Raw genomic sequence first — 21,244 nt, 5'->3', positions numbered from 1 at the left:
TTTATAAATTCTACATAATCTTGGCAGATTTAATGTTGTCATAGATTCCAAAATATCACTGTATGAGTTTTATTATGGAGAGGCACTGTTTCATTTTCCATCCATTAACTTCAGCCTCACTCGGTTAATAAAACACGAAAACCTCAGCGAAAAATCATTCACTTACTTTTTTAATTTCTGAAAGCAAAGACCTATTCCTTGGGTGTGACCATGGACACTCAGATTTTCCCTTCCATTTGGGTTATACTGACAGGGTAACCAACTACCCCAGTTTGTCCTGGTGTTAGCCCTGAAAGTTCCATGTTTTGGGCAAACCAGGACAGTTGGTCACCCAACAGGCTTATTAGACAAAAATGCTTATTGGTTACCCTCTCTGTGCCTGACATTAGAATTACAGTGGGGAACAAAATAGATGTTGTTTCTGCCTTCATGGAACTTAGAAATATGTGATTAGTCTATTCATACCACATGGAAATACATTCAAGATGAGTAAGCAGATCTGGGGGAGACTGGGCTTTGACTAATGTGATTGTTATTATTTAATTTTTTTTCTCCCCCTCTAAAAAAAAAATTTTTTTTTTTCCTCCCACACAAGTGAAAAATTCAATTCAATTTAAGTTGGGGGAAAGGGAGAGGAGGGTGAGGGATTGGCGTGCTCCCACCTAATGGGCATCCTGGGTGCAGGACACAACTACAATAGGGACTTAACCTAAGACACAACTGCAACAGGGACTTAACCTTAAACACAAACATTGTAACTTAATTCTTTGGAACCTTATATTAATCTGAAACAAATAAGTATAACAATAAATAATAAATAATTAATGAAATAAAATATATATTTTTCTTTTTCTTATTGGTTAGTGTTTTTATTCAGGAAGATCCCACTGATTTTTGTATGTCAGTTTTGTATCCAAAGAGTTAAAACCTAACTTTTAATGATCTTAGATGCTCTTGGGCCAGGTGAGGTGGCTCACACTTGTAATCCTAGCACTCCGGTAAGGCTGAAGCAGGTAGATTGCCTAAGCTCATAGGTTTGAGACCAGCCTGAGTAGAGCAAGATGTTGTCTCTAAAAATAGCTGGGCATTGTGGTGGGCACTTGTAGTTCCAGCTACTTGGGGGGCTGAGGCAAGAGAATCTCTTGAGCCTAAGAGTTTGAGGAGGTTGCTGTGAACTATGACGCCATGACACTCTACTGAGAGCAACAAAGTGAGACTCCAAAAAAAGGAAAAAAAAGATGTTCTTGGATTTTTCTACATTATAAAACCACATTGTGTATGATAAGTTATTTTCTTCATGTGATTTTTTATATGTTATTTTTCTTGTCTTATTGCACTGACTAAGACCTTCAGAATGTTAATGAATAAAAGCAGTGGCAACATACATCCTCATCTCATTCCTCACTTTAAAGGGAAAGTTCTAAATTTTATCATTAACTATAATATTTGATAGGAGTTTGGGAGAAGATAATCATTATAATGTTAAACTTCCCTTCTGTTCCTGGTTTGTTTTGTTTTATTTGAAATTGTTTTGAATTTCATTAATTAATATTTCTTTATCTATTAAAATAATTAGAAACATTCTACCCCTCCTTTTGCAGAATGATGTGACAAAGTTCACATATTCTTGAAATAACCCAAGTTATTCATGATGTCTTTGTGTGTGTGTATGTGCTTGTGTGTTTGTGTATTGTTGGATTCAGTTTACTAAGGTCTTATGTATTGTTTTTCCATTTTTGCTATTCTCTCTCCAAGTTATTCTCTCTCATGTTATCCTTTTCCAGGGAATTATTATGTATTGGTTAGCGTCTGCTGCATAAGAGCCAATTCAGAACTTTGTTGCTTGAAACACGAATATTTATTATTTTATATAATCACCTGTGTAAGCTTTCAGTGGTTTTTCTGGTCTGAGGTCAGGCAGGTGGCAGTTTGACCATTTGGTCATTGATTATTTGGCAGGTGGGGCCCAAATGATATTAGGTAGCAGCATTGGTATGTCTGGTGCTTGGCTGGATGGTTGAATTAGGGGACATTAATTGAGAGGTTTGTCACTACTCCATGCAATCTTTAAACCTCCAGCAGGCTAGATCAAATTGTAGCTTTCTCACTTGGTGGTCTCAGCATTCTCAGGAACAGCAAGAAAAAAAAATAAGTCCAACTATGCCAACACTTTTTAAGTCCCTTCTTGTGTCACATTTACCATTGTCTCATTAACCAAAGCAAGTTCGTGGCTAAGCCCAAAGATATAAGACAGGATAACACCAGTAATGGGAATTATGCTGGCCCCTTTTGCAAATAATCTACCTACCTAGAGATGGCTCTAGGGCTTCCAAGACCAAGGAAAAAAATTACTACAGTGGCTTTCCATCGCTACATGGCCTGGCTCTTAGACCAAATTAAGACTTCTTTGAGTAGCCTACTCTCATGGAGAGTGGCAGAAAAGTCATATTAAAGATACACAGAGAGAAGTCAATAAAACAATGAATGTCCCAAAGTGCCTTTCTCCCTTCCTTCCTTCCTTTCTTCCCTCCTGCCTTCCTTCATGCATATTTGGTACTTACTATGTGCCAGGAATTGGGGAATACAATGAAAATACGTAGTTCAGACTTGGGGCAAACAAAGGAACCAACCTCTTGATGAGGAATGGGGGCAGACAGATAGAAGGGGTTACAGCATTGATAAAACGACTGCTTTCCTTTCAGGTAGATACTCAGTAATGGGATTGCTGGATGGAGTGATACGTCTACATTTACCATGGAGTACTACTCAGCCATAAAAACAAACAAAATCATGTCTTTTTGCAGCAACTTGGATGGAACTGGAGACCGTTATCCTAAGTGCCATCCAGGAATGGAAAAACGAATACCACATGTACTCACTAATCATTGGGAACTAAATGACGGGCACACACTCTGCTGGTGATGGGCACCCTGAAAGCCCCAACTTGAGCATTGCACAAGGTATCCAGGTAACAAAACATTTGTGCCCCCTGTAATATTTTGAAAGTCACAAAACAAACATTGTATGTAAGGAGAAGTGTGGTTGGTAAAACTGTTTAAATCTTGTTCTTTTGGAATTAAATTATATCTGAAAAACCATGTGTATATACATAATTGGTTATACAAAATGTTTATTGTAGTATTGTCTGAGAAAACAAAAAAATGGAAACAATATAAATATATATGAATAGGAGAATTGTACATAATTTATGGCACATCTGTATTATGAAACACCATGAATCTGATGAAAAGAAAAGATTAGAATTACATGTACTGATATGGTAGGACTTGCTATAGTGTTATGGGGAAATAAGAAGTTTTAAAACAATATGCATACTATAATACTATTTTGTTAAAAAATCTATATGTGAATATGCGTGCATGTGTATATATATACATAAATATGCATATATACATATATAAAAAAGAGTGTGTGTGTGTGAAAATAGAAAAAACACCAAATTTGAAATGGTAGCTATCTCTAAGGCTCTGAAGAGTAAGCGTAGTGGGAGGGTGTGATGGAACTTTTTTTCTTTTTTACTTTATATATAATTTGAGTATGATTTGAATTTTGAAAAAGAGCATGTATAACTTTTTTGGTAATTTTAAAAATAAGCTATTTTAGATGTGCAGAAAAATTGAGAAGATGGTACACAGAGTTCTTATACACCCCACACCTAGTACTCCCGATCACTAACATTTTACGTACATATGGTACATTTGTCACAACGAACAACCCAACATTGACATGTTCTTACTGACTGAAGTCCTAACAATGAAAAAATATTGTGAGAAAAGTACAGAGAGGATTTGGGTGGTGGCCTAATCTGAATGCCCATCTCAGAAACACTGGGATAGATAGTCCATCAAGACTTTTATTTGCACGGAGACCTCATTCCTGGGATAAATGGTGACGGGACTGTGAAGCTCAGGGTCAGATTCTAGGACACCTAGGTCATATAGCTCAGCAGAGAGGATATAAAAAGTTTCCCAGCTTCTGGAATTAGCCTGCATCTAGGAAGGCAGACAATTTACTATAGTGAGAAAAAAATATATATATTCTGAGTGCTCGACACATGGATGAAAGGAGTAGAGGCTCCTAAGTCGGCTCTCCCACCCATCCCCACTTTGCAGAGCTTGTTTCAAGTTCTTCAGAGCGGGGTAAGCAAGAGAGACAGGTCATCCTAGGATCTTAAAATAGCATCAACCACTTTCTGGGACTGCAAAGTGCATAAAAATCTTGTCTCAGCTTCTCAGACTTCTTCAGCGACGGCAGCAGGGCAGCAGGGCAGCAGAAGCCAGGGCCCCAGGCTCTGGCAGGCAGAGCACCACGTCAGCACGCAGTGAGGTCCAGGTATGTGGGAGAGGAGCCAGTGCAGAACAACAACGACAATCAAAGAATCCCCTTCCCCAGAGCAGATGCACTGGGAAATGCAAGTTGTTAAATACCACTTCTTGAGGTGGTGATGCAAATGTCTCTGCCTTATTTCCTGAGCTTCAAAGAGGCCAAGAGTGGTACAGCTCAGGGAAACAAGGTCTACATAAGAGGATGATGGAGAACTGTAAGACACAGTCACCTTCAATACTGTAGCTGGGGTAACAGGAGTTCCTGGGCCCTCTGTGTTTGTACCAATCACTCGTGTCGACCTCTGTCTCCTCCATTAGACTGATCTCCTGGAGCTCAAGGGCCGTAGCATGTTCAGTTTTTTATATTGTCTTCCATCTTTGTATCCCCCTACAGCATTTCTTCCAGTATGAACCTGAGCTTACACGTTATCATAAGGAGGAAAGCTAGAACTTTAGACCAAGTGGTAAGAACCAGGGGCTTACCCCTGAAGAAGGATTTCTACAAATTGTAGCAATTCTTCTTGAATCAGGACCAGGAGTTTGAGATAATCCAGATTCTTTCTTAGGAAAGTTACTCTTTAAATCCACAAGGAATTAAATACATTGCATTTTGTGCTGGTGGTGATCAGGAAGAGCTATAGAAAGGAGCTGTGGGTGAACTGTTACATAACGGTGACAACATGATTGAATTCAGAATCCAGAGGGAGAGGAAACTTTTTAAAAAATCCATTCAGATGCTTCATTTAAAAAAGGAAAATAAAACTAAACCACGAGGTTGAAATAAATACCTGTAGTTACATTTACAAAGTAATATAAAGGGAACCTGGAGACTTTAAGAATACCTTTGTGAAGAAATGAATGTCATCGATTTTACAAATTAGCTGGTAGAGAGAAAAAAATCATATGCTGTTCCCTAGAGCAGTGAAAGAAATTACTGGAGATAAAATAAAAGAGGGGTTATGGGAGAAGAGAAAGATTCCACAAGTGACAGAGAGAGAAAAGCACACGACTTCTGCCAGATCAAGTTCATCTCAGCAATTAGGCAGATCACATAGACTGGGGAATGCCATTTCTAATACGAACCTTCTCTGAGGGACGAGGGCCCCATGGAATAAGTTACTTGAGTGGCAAGATTGAGGAATACTGAATTAGGCATAAACTATTTGGGGAAATGGTTCTGTAAGGAGAAATCTTGTTTGAAAACTCCTTAGGAGTTGTCTAAGTTTTGTGTATACTAAGAAGGAAAGGAAGCTATGCATGCAGTAGATTTTAGATATCTCTAGCCCCCCCACCTCCACCCTGCCTTTGGAGACAGAGTTTCTCTCTGTCACCCAGGCTAGAGTACAGTGGCATCATCATAGCTCACTGATACCTCAAAATTTTGAGTTGCAGTGATTCTCCTGCCTCAGCCTCCCAAGTAGCTGGGACTATAGGAGCATGCTGCCATGCTCAGCTAATTTTTCTATATTTTGTAGTGATGGGATCTTGATCTTACTCAGCTTGGTCTTGAACTCCTGACCTCAAACCATCTTCCCACCTTGGCCTCCCAGAGTGCTGGGATTACAGGTGTGAGCCACAGCACGTGGCCTATCATCAGCCTTTGATGAGACTGCACAACACAGACAATCCCATATTATGATTTCACAGAGCTGAAGACAGTGTTTAGGTTGAGAGCAAATAAGCTATCTTTGAGAAAGAAAACATATCAAGCTAAGTGGATAACTTTGATGGCTAATAAATACAGAGAGCAATCCTATGCAATGACTTTGTGAATGACCTGGAAAGGCAAAATCTCCAAGTTTTCAAATAATACTCAGTCATTCTCTGCAAGTGAAATATAGATTGTTCTTCAGTCAAGCCTGGAGAGCTGCCATAAGCCTGCCACAGGGGCCTCAGGGTAGGCAAGGGTTAGAAAAGGTACATGGGGAAATAATCCGCTTTATACATAGCTTAAGGATGCTGAGTATCGGGTTCAAAGATGTCACTCCCTGGCAGTTTATATGATTTTTTTTTTTGCAGTTTTTGGCCGGGGCCAGGTTTGAACCCGCCATCTCCAGCATATGGGGCCAGCGTCCTACTCCTTGAGCTATAGGTGCTGCCCTGTTTGTATGATCAAAGAAAGATCTACAACTCAACTACAAGTTGAGTTATCCTTAATGAGTAGTTCTCAATTTTTTGATTATCAGGACCAAAAGATTAAAATGTATTGAGGACTCCTAAGAGGTATTTATTAGTTCATTTAAAAATCACAATAAAGCCATTATATATTAACATAAATAAAACAATCTTTTCTTTTTATTAAATCACAGCAGTGTACGTTAATACTATCATGGGGTAAAGTGTACTGTTTCTACATACAATTTGAAATATTTTTACCCAACTGGTTAACATATTTTCAAATAAAAAAATTAGTGAGAAGAATGATATTGTTTATTTTTGTAAATTTCTTTCATGTATGACATGAGTTGTATTTTTGTAAATCTCTTTAATATATGTAAAAGTTGGAGGCATATATTTGCTTATTTGCATTCAAGCTGTTGCAATGTTGTTTTAAATGAAGTATACAAAGACAATCTGGCCTCGTGCAGATACGGAGTTAGAAAAGGAGTTGATTTTCATAGCCCTTTTAGATAATTATGAATATTTTTCTTTGTCATTATACCAAAACTCCACAAGTGATAGTGTTTTAGAGGTTAGTTGCAATGGGGAATATAAAATCATATTAATTCACCTTCTATGTTCCATTAAAATCCATTGATTTTTCTTGCCCTACAATTTTTTTCAAAGAATTAAAAGGGGTCATCATTTTTGTAATGTGGTGAGTTATTCATTTGGAAATGACTAAGTTCTGTAGATGTTTAAATGTTGATGTTTCCTTCTACAATATCAAAAAATGCGTCTGTCAGTATCATCACAGGGCTCCTCAGAAAAGTCTTCAGGCATTCAGAAGCTGTTCAGTTCTCAGTGAGAGATACAAGTTTTCCAAAATTTCAGTTTTCCTTTGAACACTAGAGTTTTATCACTGGCAACACATTCTGTTGGTTTCACTTCTATGTAGTGATGGGCTCACTTCATTCACTTTGGAGAAAATATCTGCCAAATCCTATAGTTACATTTTGTCTGTCAGTCATTTTTTCAAGTAAAACTGGAGTTCAGTGAGAAAAGCAATGCATGTAGCTCAGAATTCCATTGCACGGTGGCTTTTCCTCAAGACAAACTTCCTGTTAAATAAATATTAAAAATAATATTAAAAAGTGTGTTCTCAAGGGCTAAAGCTTAAATAAAATTAATAATTTTTACTGTCTCATCAAAAACATTCTTAAGTAAAAATTCAATTTGTTAAAAAACTGTGAATGCGGCCGGGTGCGGTGGCTCACGCTTGTGATCCTAATACTCTGGGAGGCCTAGAGTGGATTGTCTGAGCTCACAGGTTCGAGACCAGCCTGAGCAAGAGTGAGACCCCATCTGTAAAAATAGCTGGGCATTGTGGTGGGTGCCTGTAGTCTTTGTGGTGGGTGCCTACTTGGGAGGATGAGGCAAGAGAATCACTTGAGCCCAAGATTTTGAGGTTGCTGTGAGCTGTGACGCATAGCACTCTACACAGGGTAACAAGTAAGACTGTCTCAAAAACAAAGAAACAAAAAACTGTGAGTGTGTGGTGGTGAAGAATGCAATCATGGCTGTGCTGAAGCAGCTGCAGGGTTTTTTTTGTTTGTTTTTTGCAGTTTTTGGCCAGGGCTGGGTTTGAACCTGCCACCTCTGGCATATGGGGCCGGCTTTGAGCCACAGGCACCACCCCAGCTGCTGTTTTTCCCACTAGTGCTTTAATACTGTCAGCACTAATCCATTCCAGAAACAAGTACAAACAATTTCTTAGTATTATTATGAAAATAGTTTACCTCAAGGGTTGTGGACTGCACTCTGATCTCTGAATACATTGCTTTACCTAAGATAGCAAAAAAAAAAAAAAAAAAAAAGTCAGTCTCATCATCCTAGAATGGGAAATTAAATACAAAGTATTTCACCCCAAAATTAAATATATGTTTCTTTAAAAACACAACTCTTCTCGAGCTGACATACCTTTCTTTGTGCACAGGAAGGTTCTTTGGAGAATAGGAACTATAATTATTCAGCGTTGGAGGAACTACCTATAAGAGAAGAAAGACTGAAAATAATTAGCTTGTTACTTTGGAAAGAGAGAGGGTTTGTCTATGCTTGAAAGGTCATGGTTTCATGTTCGAAGCATCTGTAGAGTTCTATGTATTAGACCTGGGTCTCTGCTCTTATAGGGATGGGGTGCAGTTGACGAGGCAGGATGTATGACTGTAATAAGGGAAATGAGAATTCAGGAACTAAAAGGAGACACAAGACAACAATATCAGAATTTGCCAAGAGCCAACATGTGATTCAAAGCCAAATGAGTGGGTGCAAAGGTCAGGGCTCTGCAGTATTGGGTGCATCTCATCAGTTCCTGCCTTGAGCTAGACCTGCTGTCCTTATGGCCAAGACCAGGCTCTACCCTACCCTACCCTAGCACCAGTGATATCTCAGATAAGCAGGATGGAAGCTTTTTCCTGACTGGCATAGCAGGGTAATTTATGGAGATCTTGATATATATTTATTTGCACAAAATTTTCCTCAGTGGTCCTGGCCTCTAGGGTGTTTCCAGGGCTGCACTTTAGAAGCTGCCTGAGGTTTTTTTCCTTGCTTTTATAAAGGCCTAAACATTTGTGGGGTTTTTTTTCTTTTTCTTTTTGAGATAGAGTCTTACTATGTCACCCTTGGTAGAGTGCTATGGCGTCACTCTTGGGCTCAAGGGATTCCCTTGCCTCGGCCTCCCAAGTAGCTGGGATGATAGGTGCCTGCCACAGTGCCTGGCTGTTTTTGTTGTTGTTGCTGCAGTTGGTATTGCTGTTTAGCAGGCCGGGGCAGAGTTCGAACCTGCCTGCCTCATTGTATGTGGTTGGAGCCCTAACCACTGAGCTATGGGTGCCAAGCCAAGCCTAAACATTTGAATGAAGAGGATTATGCCACCTGGCCTGCATAGGAAAGGAAGAAGCTAAAGCAGGTAAGAGGAAGCAATTCCTGAAGATGGGGGTGGGGCTGAAGTTGGTGAGGCAGAGGGTGGGACCCCAGAAGGGTTGGCTGTGTGGGGCTGTGAGGCAAGCTGCCTGTGCCTGTTATTGAACCAAGAATAGGAGTGACCACTATGTTCCAGGCACCGCGTGGTGAAAGCCTTGGTGACAAGGGTGTAGTTGCTGCCTTGAGAACCTTCTTGAACTGTCTTTAAACTCTGTTATTTAACTTTCCCACTACAGATGTCTTTATATTCTGACAAGCTGGAAAGCTCTCTTCCACGTAAGAACATCGAGGTGTATAAACTTGGTTCCAAGATAAGGGATTGAGGTTGGAGAAGTGGGGTCATTTTGAATAAAATTAGAAGTGTACCAGGGTGATTTAGGAAAACTATTTAGCAAATGTAATAAGTGAGCCATTAATTGGAAAAGAAATACTTTCAATACAGATAACTAACAAAACAGTATCCTTGAATATATAAAGAATCCTTCTGAGTGAACAAGACAACCCAATAGTGTTAAAGAAGATCTATTAACAGACATTTCAAAGAAGAGTAAACAGAAATGATTAATAAGCCTAAGGAACTATTTTCAATCCTATTAATATGTAAAATTTCCATTAAAACCATAACAAGATACTATGTAATGATCACCAAATTGGAAGAAATTAGCTTGACGGTGTCACATGTTGCCCCGGATATGGAGCAATGAGAATTTCCATGCAATCCTGGAAAGGGTAAATTGGAAAATAGTTTGGTATTATCTAGTAAGGCAAAACATTAATGACCCAGAAATTCTTTGGGGACTAAGAATATAACCTATATAAATGCCAGGAGAGGCGTCAAAGAAATGGTTCTAGCAGCATCGATCATAATATTTTCTTAAAAATGGAAAAACCTAAAGTCTATTAACAGTAAAATGTACACATACACAGGTGCATAAGCACACAATGAAAAACTCTATAAAAATGAAAAACTACAGCTATACACATTAACACGGATGCATCTCGAAAGCAATCGCGAGTGATAAAGTCAAGTCACAGAATGATTTATTTTATGTGAAGTTCAACAAACAGGCACAACCAAGTACTATACAGTTAGGCTGACTAACTCCTGTCATGAAACAGTGACAAACACAAGGAAATAATTAGCGTGAAATATAGAGTAGCAGTTACCACCAGAGACGGTCTGAGAGAGAGCAGAGCTGACTATGAAGAAGTGTCTATGGTACATCTATGGTCCTGGGAATGTTATACACGTATTTCTTAAGGTGGGTTAGTTTAATTTTTAAATTATTATTTTAAAGTTATACATCGTCTATAACTATTGTATAATATAGGTTATAATAAAATTACCCTATGTAAAAACAATGTGTTTGGGAAATTAACAGTATCTTTTTTTCTGGCTAAGATTTATCGTAAGAATTTGAGACATTTGATTCCCCCTCGTCTTTGGAAGATTGTTTTCAAAGACGACACAATCCTTTCTATCTTGCATGTCCTGCTGCAATGTGAGTTTGCCACTCCTCCTAGCGAGAGGTGGAGTCTATTTTCTCTCCCTTGGAACCTTGTGATTTGCTGTGACCCACAGGAGGTGGTGGAAATGACACTGTGCAATTTCCAAGCCTAGACCCCAAGAGAACACACAGCTTCTGTTCTCTCCCTGTTGGAATCCTGAGACCACCAGGCCCTGAAGACTTCCAGAAAGAAGACCACGTGAAAAGAGAGGTCCAGTCATTCTGTCTCCTCTGAGCCACCCCATCAGCCCAGGCACCTGCTAAATGTAGATAGCCACGTGAGTTAGTCCAGGCAAGACTAGTAGACATATCACCCAACCAAACCTCCAAAATGATGAATTATTTTAAAAAATCATTGTTTTAAGTTTTTTAAATTTAATAACAATAACAATGTTTAAGATAAGGACTAGAAACAAAAACCTCGTAAAGAACGAACAAAGATAAATACATTCAGAAAAGAAATCAGATGATTGCCGCAATGAAATATTGAGCAATAATAATAATAATAATGAAAAAAAGTAACATTCAGATTGTCAAATAAGAGTATGTCTGTTATAGAATGCTTTGACTCTGAGGTTCACTATGGAGTCATCAGTTAACTTCTTCTTCATATTTTTTTCCAAGTCTCAAAAAATAGACAACTAATATTTATAAATAAAAATAAAAGACAATTTCAAAAAACAGATCATGCCAAATCTTATAGACAAGAGAAAAAGAAGAAATACTTCAAAATCATTCTACTTTATTTGGATACACCTGATATTAAAATTGGAAAAAATATATTATTATAAAGGGGAAATTACAAACATATTTCACTTATAAATGAGGATGCAATATCCTAAACAACATGTTAACAAGTTGAATTAAAAATTAATTTTTAAGTAATGTACTTAAGTTGTTAAGTTTTGAGGAGGTTTGTTAAACAGTAATGGATAACAAATGCAGTCCCTATAGCAGAACTTGTGACTGGTGTAGAAGTTCCCTGTAAAGGACCATGAAGGCAGCCCAATGAGAGACGTGCCTAGTGCCAGACAGACGGTGGAGAATCAGCACTGGACAGAGGCATCACATTCTAGTAGGCCCAATGAAAATAAAAGTAACTACATGGAATTTGATTCAGTATTGTCCCCATTTTCCAGATGCTGCATGAGCCTAAGGGTTTTAATATGATCCTATTAAACGGGGGTGATAGCCAACTACTTATAACAGACACCTCTAACCTCAGGATATGTATACTTGAAGTCAGACTTCATTTAATTTAGAAAAAGTAAGCAAATGTGATATTTCTTGTGTAAGTCGTGAACAAGTCACACATCATAAACAAATGTGTGTGGGCCTATCCTCTGAGAACTCTCCTGTTTCCTACCATCTCCCACCTGCTTTAGGATTTGGGATAATGACTAGAAGAGGGATAACAACCTTGGAACTACATGGAGAAAGTAGGAACACAAGACTGAGCTTCTTGTGGTGAGGACACCATTGGAGAGGCAGGCGGTACTCGGGCCAGGATGTAGAGCAACGTGAGTATCTATCTTTCTGGGACTCAGCAGGCAATAGCCCACTCAAGTTGGGTAATAAGGAGAATTTAACAACAGATTGATTACAATGGTGTGGAAAGGCCTTAGGGTATGTGACAAGGAATGGTGCGGAGCCCTGGAGCAATGACAGAGGGGAACCCTTATCACTACCTGGCCTGAAGAGGCAAGAGGAGAAACCTGTTACCAAGACTTAAGGGGAGAAGTACAGAGACAGCCACCTGCCAGAAACTTGGCCAAACAATGCCCAAGCAACAAGATTCTGGTTAATGCAGACTACTATAGACCAGTCTATAGTCGAGCACAGGGCAGAGTGGAGAAGAGAGTGGATCTACAGAAGCCAGCAGTACGTACACATCTCAGCACAGAGTGCATTGCAAGGACAATCTATATGGCTTTGTGTCTTCCCCCAACAATGAGGTGTGGTCATTATTATTTTTTATAAAAGAATACTAATATTTGTATCTTTTTACAAAATTTGTATAAACTCAAGGGGTACAAGTGCAATGTTGCTACACAGATATATTGCATAGTGGCGAAGTGTTGGCCTTTAATGTAATCATCGCTAAATAATGTATATTGTACCCAGTAAATAATTTCTCATTCCTTACCTACCTCCCATGCTCTCATCCTTCCAAATATCCAATGTCTATTGCCCCATAACTCTGTCCATGTGGACATACCAGTTGGCAGCCACGATGTGATAATATGCCGTGTGTGACTTTCTGTTTCTGAGTTACTTCAGTTAAGATAATGGTCTCCAGTTCCATTCATTTTGCTCCAAAAGACATAATTTCATTCCTTTTTTATGACTAAATACTATTACATCGTGTGTGTTTACATATATATATATACTACATACATATATACACACACATATACTATATATATGTATACATACATATATAGGTATGGTATATGTACACACACCCCACATTTTTTTTATCTAATTATCTGTGAATGGACACTTATTTGCTATTATGAATAGTGCTCCAATAAAAAGTGAAGATTTTTTTTTTTTTGAGACAGAATTTCACTTTGTCACCCTTGGTAGAGTACCATGGTATCATAGCTCACAGCAACCTCAAACTCTTGGGCTCAAGCAATCGATCCTCTTGTGTCAGCCTCCCAAGTAGCTGGGACTATAGGCACCCACCACAATGCCTGGCTATTTTTATTTATTTTATTTTTTGTGATTCTTGTTTTCCTCTTTTATTGTTTTCTGACTCACTAAAAACTTGTACAGATAGCCCATTAAATCAGTATACCAGTTTTCTGAGCATGCTAGTAAATAGAGTCTTCTATATACACAATTTTCTTTGAATTTATAAAAATTTTAGTGTTATTAGTTTAAAAGAAATGAAGAGAAGCTGGGCACAGTGGCTCACGCCTGTAATCCTAGCACTTTGGGAAGCTGAGGCAGAAGAATTGCTTGAGGCCAGGAGTTTAAGACTTGTCTGAGCAAGAGCAAGAACCAATTTCAAAGGAAGTAAGGAAGGAAACAAGGAAGGAAAGGAAAAGAAAGAATGAACGAAAGAAAGAAAGAATGAAGGGAAGGGAAGGGAAGAAAAAGAGAGGAGAGGAGAGGAGAAGAGAGGAGAGGAAAAGGAAAAGGAAAGGATTGCGCCAGCATGATGGCATATGCCTATAGTCCCAGCTACTTGAGAGGCAAGATGATTGCTTGAGTCTGGGAGTTTGGAGTTGCAGTGAGCTACAATGGAGCCATTGCCTGGGCAACAGAGCAAGACTCTATCTAGGAAGGGAGGAAGAGAGAAGGAAGAGAGGAAGGGAGGGAGGGAAGGCAATGAGAGAGAAAAATGGAAGTAAGGGGAAGGAACAAGGGAGAAGGAATTCTAGACCTTTCACATCTTTGTGCCATGTTTCCCCTCTGTGGAGGAACGGAGGCCCAAAGGTAAGGTCCAAGGTCTAACTCTAGCTCTGGAACAACCTCAGCCAAACCCCTTTCCCTCCTTGGACTTTAGTGTGTCTTTAAAATAGGAGGATGAACTATCAGGTCCCCAAGTTTAAATGAATCTTGTCCTTAGACATCCAACAGCCCTGGGACAGGGTGGCCTGGCTATTTTTAGCAAAAAGATCTTGCTTTGGCTCAGGCTGGTCTTGAACCTGTGAACTCAAGTGATCTACCTGCCTCGATCTCCCAGAGTGCTGGGATTACTGGCTTGAGCCACTGTGCCCAGCAAGAGCAGATATCTTTTTGATATAATTGTTTCTTTTTTGGTGGTGAGGGTAGATACTCAGTAGTGAGATTGCTGGGCTGCAATGATAGTTCTATTTTCAATTCTTTGAGAAATCTCCATACCATTTTCCACAGAGGTTATACCAATTTACATTTCCACCAAGAGTGTATACTTTTTTCTCCACATTCTCGCCAACATTTGACTTTTGACTTTTTAATAACAGCCATTCTGACTGATATAAGATGATAACATGATATATCACTATGGTTTTAATTTGCTTTTCTCTCATGATGAGTGGTGTTCAACATTTTTTTCACATACTTGTTGACCATTTGCATGTCTTCTTTCAAAAAAGTACCTATTCCTTTACCCAGTTTTTTTTGATTGTTTGTTTTTTGGCTGTTTTGAGAGATGGTCTTGTTCTGGTGCAATCATAGCTCACTGTACCCCTGAAGTCTTGAGTTTGAAACTTCTCCCGCTTCAGCTTCCTCTGAGGTCCTTGGGCGATAGGCATGTGCCATCATGGCCAGCTAATCTTTAAAAACTAGCTGTGTAGAGACAGCAATGTTGCCTAGGCTAATCTTGAACCCCTGGCTTCAAGCAACTCTCCTGCTTAGGTCTCCCAAAGTCCTGGGAGTACAGTTGTGAGCCTCTGTACCCAGTGCCTTTGCCCATTTTTTAATGGGGTTATTTGGGATTTTTGTTGTTGTTGAGTTGAATTCCTTGTAAATTCTGGATATTATCCTCCTGTCAGATGCACAGTTTGTAAATATTTTCTCCCTTTCTGTAGATTGTCTATTCACTCTGCTGATTATTTCTTTTGCTGTGCAGAAGCTTTTTAGTTTAAGAACCATTTGCCCATTTTTGTTTTTGCTATTTGTGTTTTGAAGTCTTAATCATGAATTCTTTGCCTAGATCAATATCCAAAAGAGTTTTCTTGAGGTTTTCTTCTAGAATTTTTAGAATTTCAGGTCTTACATTTAATTATTGGATCCATTTTTAATGGATTTTTGGATATGGTGATAGATAGGGGTCCAATTTCATTCTTCTTCATCTTGCAATCTAATTTTCCTAGCACTGTTCATTTTATTCTTTCTCTGATATGTTTTTGTCACTTCTGTCAAAGATCAGTTGGGTATAGATATAAAGGCTGGCTTTATTTTTGAGTTCTCTATTCTGCTCCATTGACCTGTGTGTTTATTTTTGCACCAGTACCATGCTATTTTGGTATGCTAGCTTTATAGCATAATTTGAGGTCTGAGAATGTTGTACCTCTAGCTTTGTTCTTTTTGTTTGTGATTGCTTTAGCTATGTGGGCTTTTTTTTTTTCTTTTGGTTGGCATTTTGATGGAGATTGCATTGCATCTATAGATTGCTTTGGGAAATGTAATCATTAATGATAATAATTCTTCTAATCCATGAGCTTGGAGTGTTTTTGTACATTGATTTTGTATCTGAAATTTTATTGAATTTTCACATTTATCGCATTTAAAGTGTTTGGTGTTTTTTTAAGTTGGTAGGATTTTCTAGATATAAAATCATATCACCAGCGGAGATAATTTGACTTCCTCTTTTCCAATCTGGATGCCTTTTATTTCTTTCTCATGCCTGATTTCTCTGACTGGGACTTCCAGTACTATGTTGAATACGAGTGGTGAAAGTGGGCATCCTTCTCTTGTTCTAGCTCTTAGGGGATTGCTTTCAACTTTTCCTGTTCAGTATGATAATGGCTATGAGTTTTTCATTTGTGGTCATTATTATTTTGAGGTTTGTTCCTCGTATGCCTACTGTGTTGAGAGTTTTTAATCATGAAAGGATGATAAATTTTATCAAATGCTCTTTCTACATCTGTTGATCAACTGTATCGATCATACGGTTTTTGTCCTTAATTCTGTTTATGTGATGAATCACATTTATTGATTTGTATACATCAAACCATCTTTGCAACTCTAGAATAAAACCCACTTGATCATGATCTGTTATCTCTTTGATGAACTGTTGAATTCAGTTTGCTAGTATTTTATTGAAGATTTTTGCATCTATATTCATCAGGGACATTGGTTTGTTGTTTTCTTTTTTTACTGTGTCCTTGTCTGGCTTTGGTATTAGAGAGATACTGACTTTTCAGAGTTGGGGAGGATTCCCTCTTTGTATTTTTGGAACATTTGATGGAGGATTGGTACCAGTACTTTGTATGTGTGGTAGAAATTGGCTGTAAATTCATCTAGTCTGGTCTTAGGCTTTTGTTGTTATTGGGAGATTTTTTCTTATTACTGATTCAATCTCATTGTTCATTATTAGTCTGTTCAGGATTTCTGCTTCCTTCTGGTTTGATGTCAGAAGTTGTATATTTCTAGGCATTTATCTATTTTCTTAAGGTTTCCTAGATTGTGACTGTATAGTTGTCCCTAGCAGTCTCAGATGATATTTTTTTCCTGTGGTATCAGTTGTAATGTCTGATTCCTTTTTCATTTCTGATTATGTTTATTTGGATCTTCTCTCGTCTTCTCTTGGTTAACCTAGAGATAGTGGTTTGCTGATTTTTTATTTTTATCTTTTCAAAGAACCAACTTTTTGTTTCATTAATCCTTTGTATTGTTTTCAATTTCATTTAGTTCTGCTCTGATCTTTGTTATTTCTTTTCTTCTGCTAGCTTTGGGTTTTGTTTGTTCTTATCTTTCTAGTTCCTTGAGGTGTGTCATTAGGCTGTTAATTTGTAATTTTTCTAGTTTTTAATTAAGGCATTTAACACTGTATTTTCTTCTTAGCACTGCCTTTGCTATATCCCAGAGGTTTTAATGTGTTGTGTTTCTATTTTCATTTGTTTCAATATTTTTAAAACTTTGGTTTTAATTTCATCATTGACCCAAAGATCATTGAGGAGGATTTTGTTCAATTTTTATATAGAGGTGGTCCTTGGGTTATGGATGAGATACATTGCTAAGAACATCTTTCGTGGGAATTTTATATAACTTGGATCCCTGATCATCATGTATATAAGGTAATAATAATAAAAATAACACATAATGGCTCATATGTGGTGATACTAATATAGTTAGTATCATATTGTAATAATAATAATACATCCAAGGGCTGGGCACAGTGGTTCAAGCCTGTGATCCTAGCACTCTGGGCAGCTGAGGCGAGTGGATCACTTGAGCTCATGAATTTGAGATTAGCCTGAGCAAGGGTGAGACTCTGTCTCTAAAAAAATAGCTGGGAGTTGTAATGGGTGCCTGTAGTCCTAGCTACTTGGGAGGCTGAGGCAAGAGGGTCGTTTGAGCCCAAGAATTTGAGGTCTCTGATACTACCACACTTTACCCGGCTCAAGAAAGTGAGACTCTGTCTCAAAAAACAAACAAACAAACAAACAAACAAATATATATATATACCCATAGTACAATAAGAAATTACAGAAACTATTGTTCTGTTTTAATTCAAACAAACAGAACATAAAAATAAACTCATACAAAATGTTTAGATAGCAAATAGGAGAAATTTCAAAACAGAATATTAAAGGTTAACACTCACCTAATATTGCATGAATGTCTTGGTTACTGGAAGGGCATTTTGGAGGTAAGATTGTAGGCTAACATTTATCAGAAGATGATGATGGAGATGGTGCTGGAGAGGATGAATTGAGTGCTTGAGAATCAGGATTTGATTTAGTTGTTGGAGGAGGAGGACTTACTACTGAAGTCAGTTTCTTGGAAAAAGTATCTAGGGTTGTTTAACGGTCTTTTTCTTTTTTTCATCATAAATGGCCTTGTGGCAGCTTATGTTCTTACTAACAGCATGGGAAACCTTTCTAAAGGGCTCAGTTTTAGGATCTTGCTCCTCAAGCTTAGCAAATCTTGCTTCAGTGACACAAAAGCCTTCAGCCAATTATTTTGTCATAAACTTTCTTGGCTCTGGGTCTTCTAAATTTTCATGTTCTCCTGTTTCTATAAACTACTTCTCTATCTCCGTAAGGTCTTCCTTAGTTAATTCTTGTGAATGGGACTCAAGTAAGTTGATGACATCATTTTCTTTGAAGTCCAATTGCAGTATATTGCCACTATCCACTACAGCTTTTCTGGCTTTGGCCATGAAAATCATCACAGAAGTTTGTTCCACATCCCTTTCATTGCTGGTTGTTTCATTTCCTCTTAAGAATCAGCAATGTTTTTGATGGCATCATAGATATTATAGTTCTTTCAGAACTCTCTCAAAGTCATCACATCATCTTCCATGTCCCTGACTGCTTATGCAAGTGTACAACATAAAGTAATAAGCCTTAAATGCAGAAATGACTGCTTGGTCCTTTGGCTGTAGTACTTATGTAGTGTTGAGGGGTAAAAATTCAACCTTTACATAGGATGAAGGACATCTAAAGATGTTGGATACCCAGGAGCATGGTCCAGCCAACCAGAATTTTAAAGGGAATTTCCTTTTCCAAACAATAATGTTTCAAAGTAGTAATAAAACAGTTTACCAATCTTCAAACATGGCAGTATGACCCAGGCCCTTAAATTTGACTTCCAAATAACAGGAAGAGCTACTTTAATAATGAGAACAAGAACTCTTGGATTTTGGAAGCAGTAAACAAGCAAAAGGTTGAGCTTAAAAATCTCTGGATGCATCACCCCCAAGCAACAAGTTCAGTCTGGCCTTTGCTGCTTTTTGAACATTTTCATTTTTTGAGATGCAACTTCTTAGGTATTTTTTTTCCAGAACAACTCACTTTTATCTATGTTAAATATTTGTTCTGGAAAATAACCTCCTTCTTCAATATTTTTCTTCAGCATTTCAGGAAATTCAGTTGCCATAGCTACATTGGCACTTATTGCCTCCCCTTGAACTGTAATATTATGTACATACATGTTTATATGCACAAAAAATAGTTCCTGAATTACTAATTAATTAAATAATTATAAATTACCCTTATGCAGAGGCTTGGGAGATCATTCATAGTATAAAATACTGTCAGTCAGAACATCTGTAACCCGGGGACTGATGGTACTTGTATAGTTTGGAGAATTCCTCTTGGTATTGATTTCTCACTGTGGTCTCAGAAGATACTTGATATGATTTTGCTTCTTGAAACACATTCTTCAAACTTATTGAAACATATCATGAATCCATGCTTTTGGTTTCCATTTGTATAGAATGCCTAACACATGGTCTATCTTGGAGAATGTTGCATGTGCTGATAAGAAGAATGTGTATTTTGCAGTTATTAGGTAGACTGTTCTGTAAATGTCTGTTAGATCCATTTGGCCTAAAGTCCAATTTAAGTCCAGCAATTTTTTTGTTGATTTTGTGTCTCAGTGATATACAAAATAGTGTGGTGAGTGAGGTGTCAAAGTCTCTTATTACTGTTGTATTGCTGTCTATCTCTTTCTTTTGGCCTAATAATATTTGTTTTATGAATCTGGTGCTCCAATGTTGGGTGTATATATATTTAGGATTATTTTATCCTCTTGTTGAGTTGATCCCTTTATCATTATATAGTGATTGTCTATGTCATTTTTTACTGTTTTTGCTCTAAAGTCTATTTTATCTGATACAAGTATAGCTATTACCTCCTGCTTCTGGCTTCCATTTGTGTAGAGAGCCTTTTTCTACCCCTTTCCTTCAGTCTATTAGTGTGTTTACCAGTAAGGTGACTTTCTCGTAAGCAGCATATAGTTGGTTCATGATGGCTTTTATTTTTATTTTTTTCCATTCTACAAATCTGTGTCTTTTAAGTGGAACATTTAATTCACTAATGTTTAAGATTAATATTGATATGTAAGATTTTGTTACTGTCATAATGTTAATTGTTATCTAATTGTGTTATAGATTTTTTTGTTTCTTTCTTTCTCTGTTTTTCTTTGTGTTTTGGTATGGGTCTGTCATGCAGCCATTCAATTTCTTTCTCTTCTTTGTGTGATTGTTTAATAAGACTTATGAGATTTATATTTGTGTGTGTTTTCCTGATGTTAAAGATCAACATTTTGTTTCCATGTTTTAAACTCCTCTGGGCATTTTTTATAGGGTGGTCTAGTAGTGAAGAATTCCCTCAGCATTTGCTTGTCTGGGAAGACTGTTTCTTTTTCATTTATGATGCTTATTTTGGCAGGATATAAAATTTGTGGTTGGTAGTTTTTCTTTAAGCACTTTGAAACGGAATCCTAATCTCTTCTGGCATGTAAGGGTTCTTCTGAGAAATCTGCTGTTAATCTGATGGGTTTTCTTTAAAGGTTTCTTTTTTTATGCTGATTTTAGAATTTTTTTTCCCTTTCAGTTTAGAGAATCTGGTGACTATACATCATGGTGAAGACTCTCTTGCAATGTATTTTCTTTTTCTTGAAAGACCATCACTCCCAGAGCAATTGCAAAGCATTTTTTCTGGTGTTTGTTGTATCTCTTATATTTTTACTAGATTAGGGAATTTTTTGTTAATTTTTTTTTTTTTTTTTTGGAGACAGAGTCTCACTTAGTCAGCCTCAGTAGATTGCCCTGGCATCATACCTCATATCAGCCTCAAACTCTTGGGCTTAAATGATTCTCTTGCCTCAACCTTCCAAGTAGCTGGGTCTACAGGTGCCTGC

The sequence above is a fragment of the Otolemur garnettii genome, unplaced genomic scaffold, assembly GCF_000181295.1.
Source record: "Otolemur garnettii isolate 467f Iridium unplaced genomic scaffold, OtoGar3 scaffold00008, whole genome shotgun sequence".
Taxonomy (NCBI): domain Eukaryota; kingdom Metazoa; phylum Chordata; class Mammalia; order Primates; family Galagidae; genus Otolemur; species Otolemur garnettii.
The sequence above is the reverse complement of the archived record's forward strand: the minus strand, read 5'-3'. Positions refer to the sequence as shown.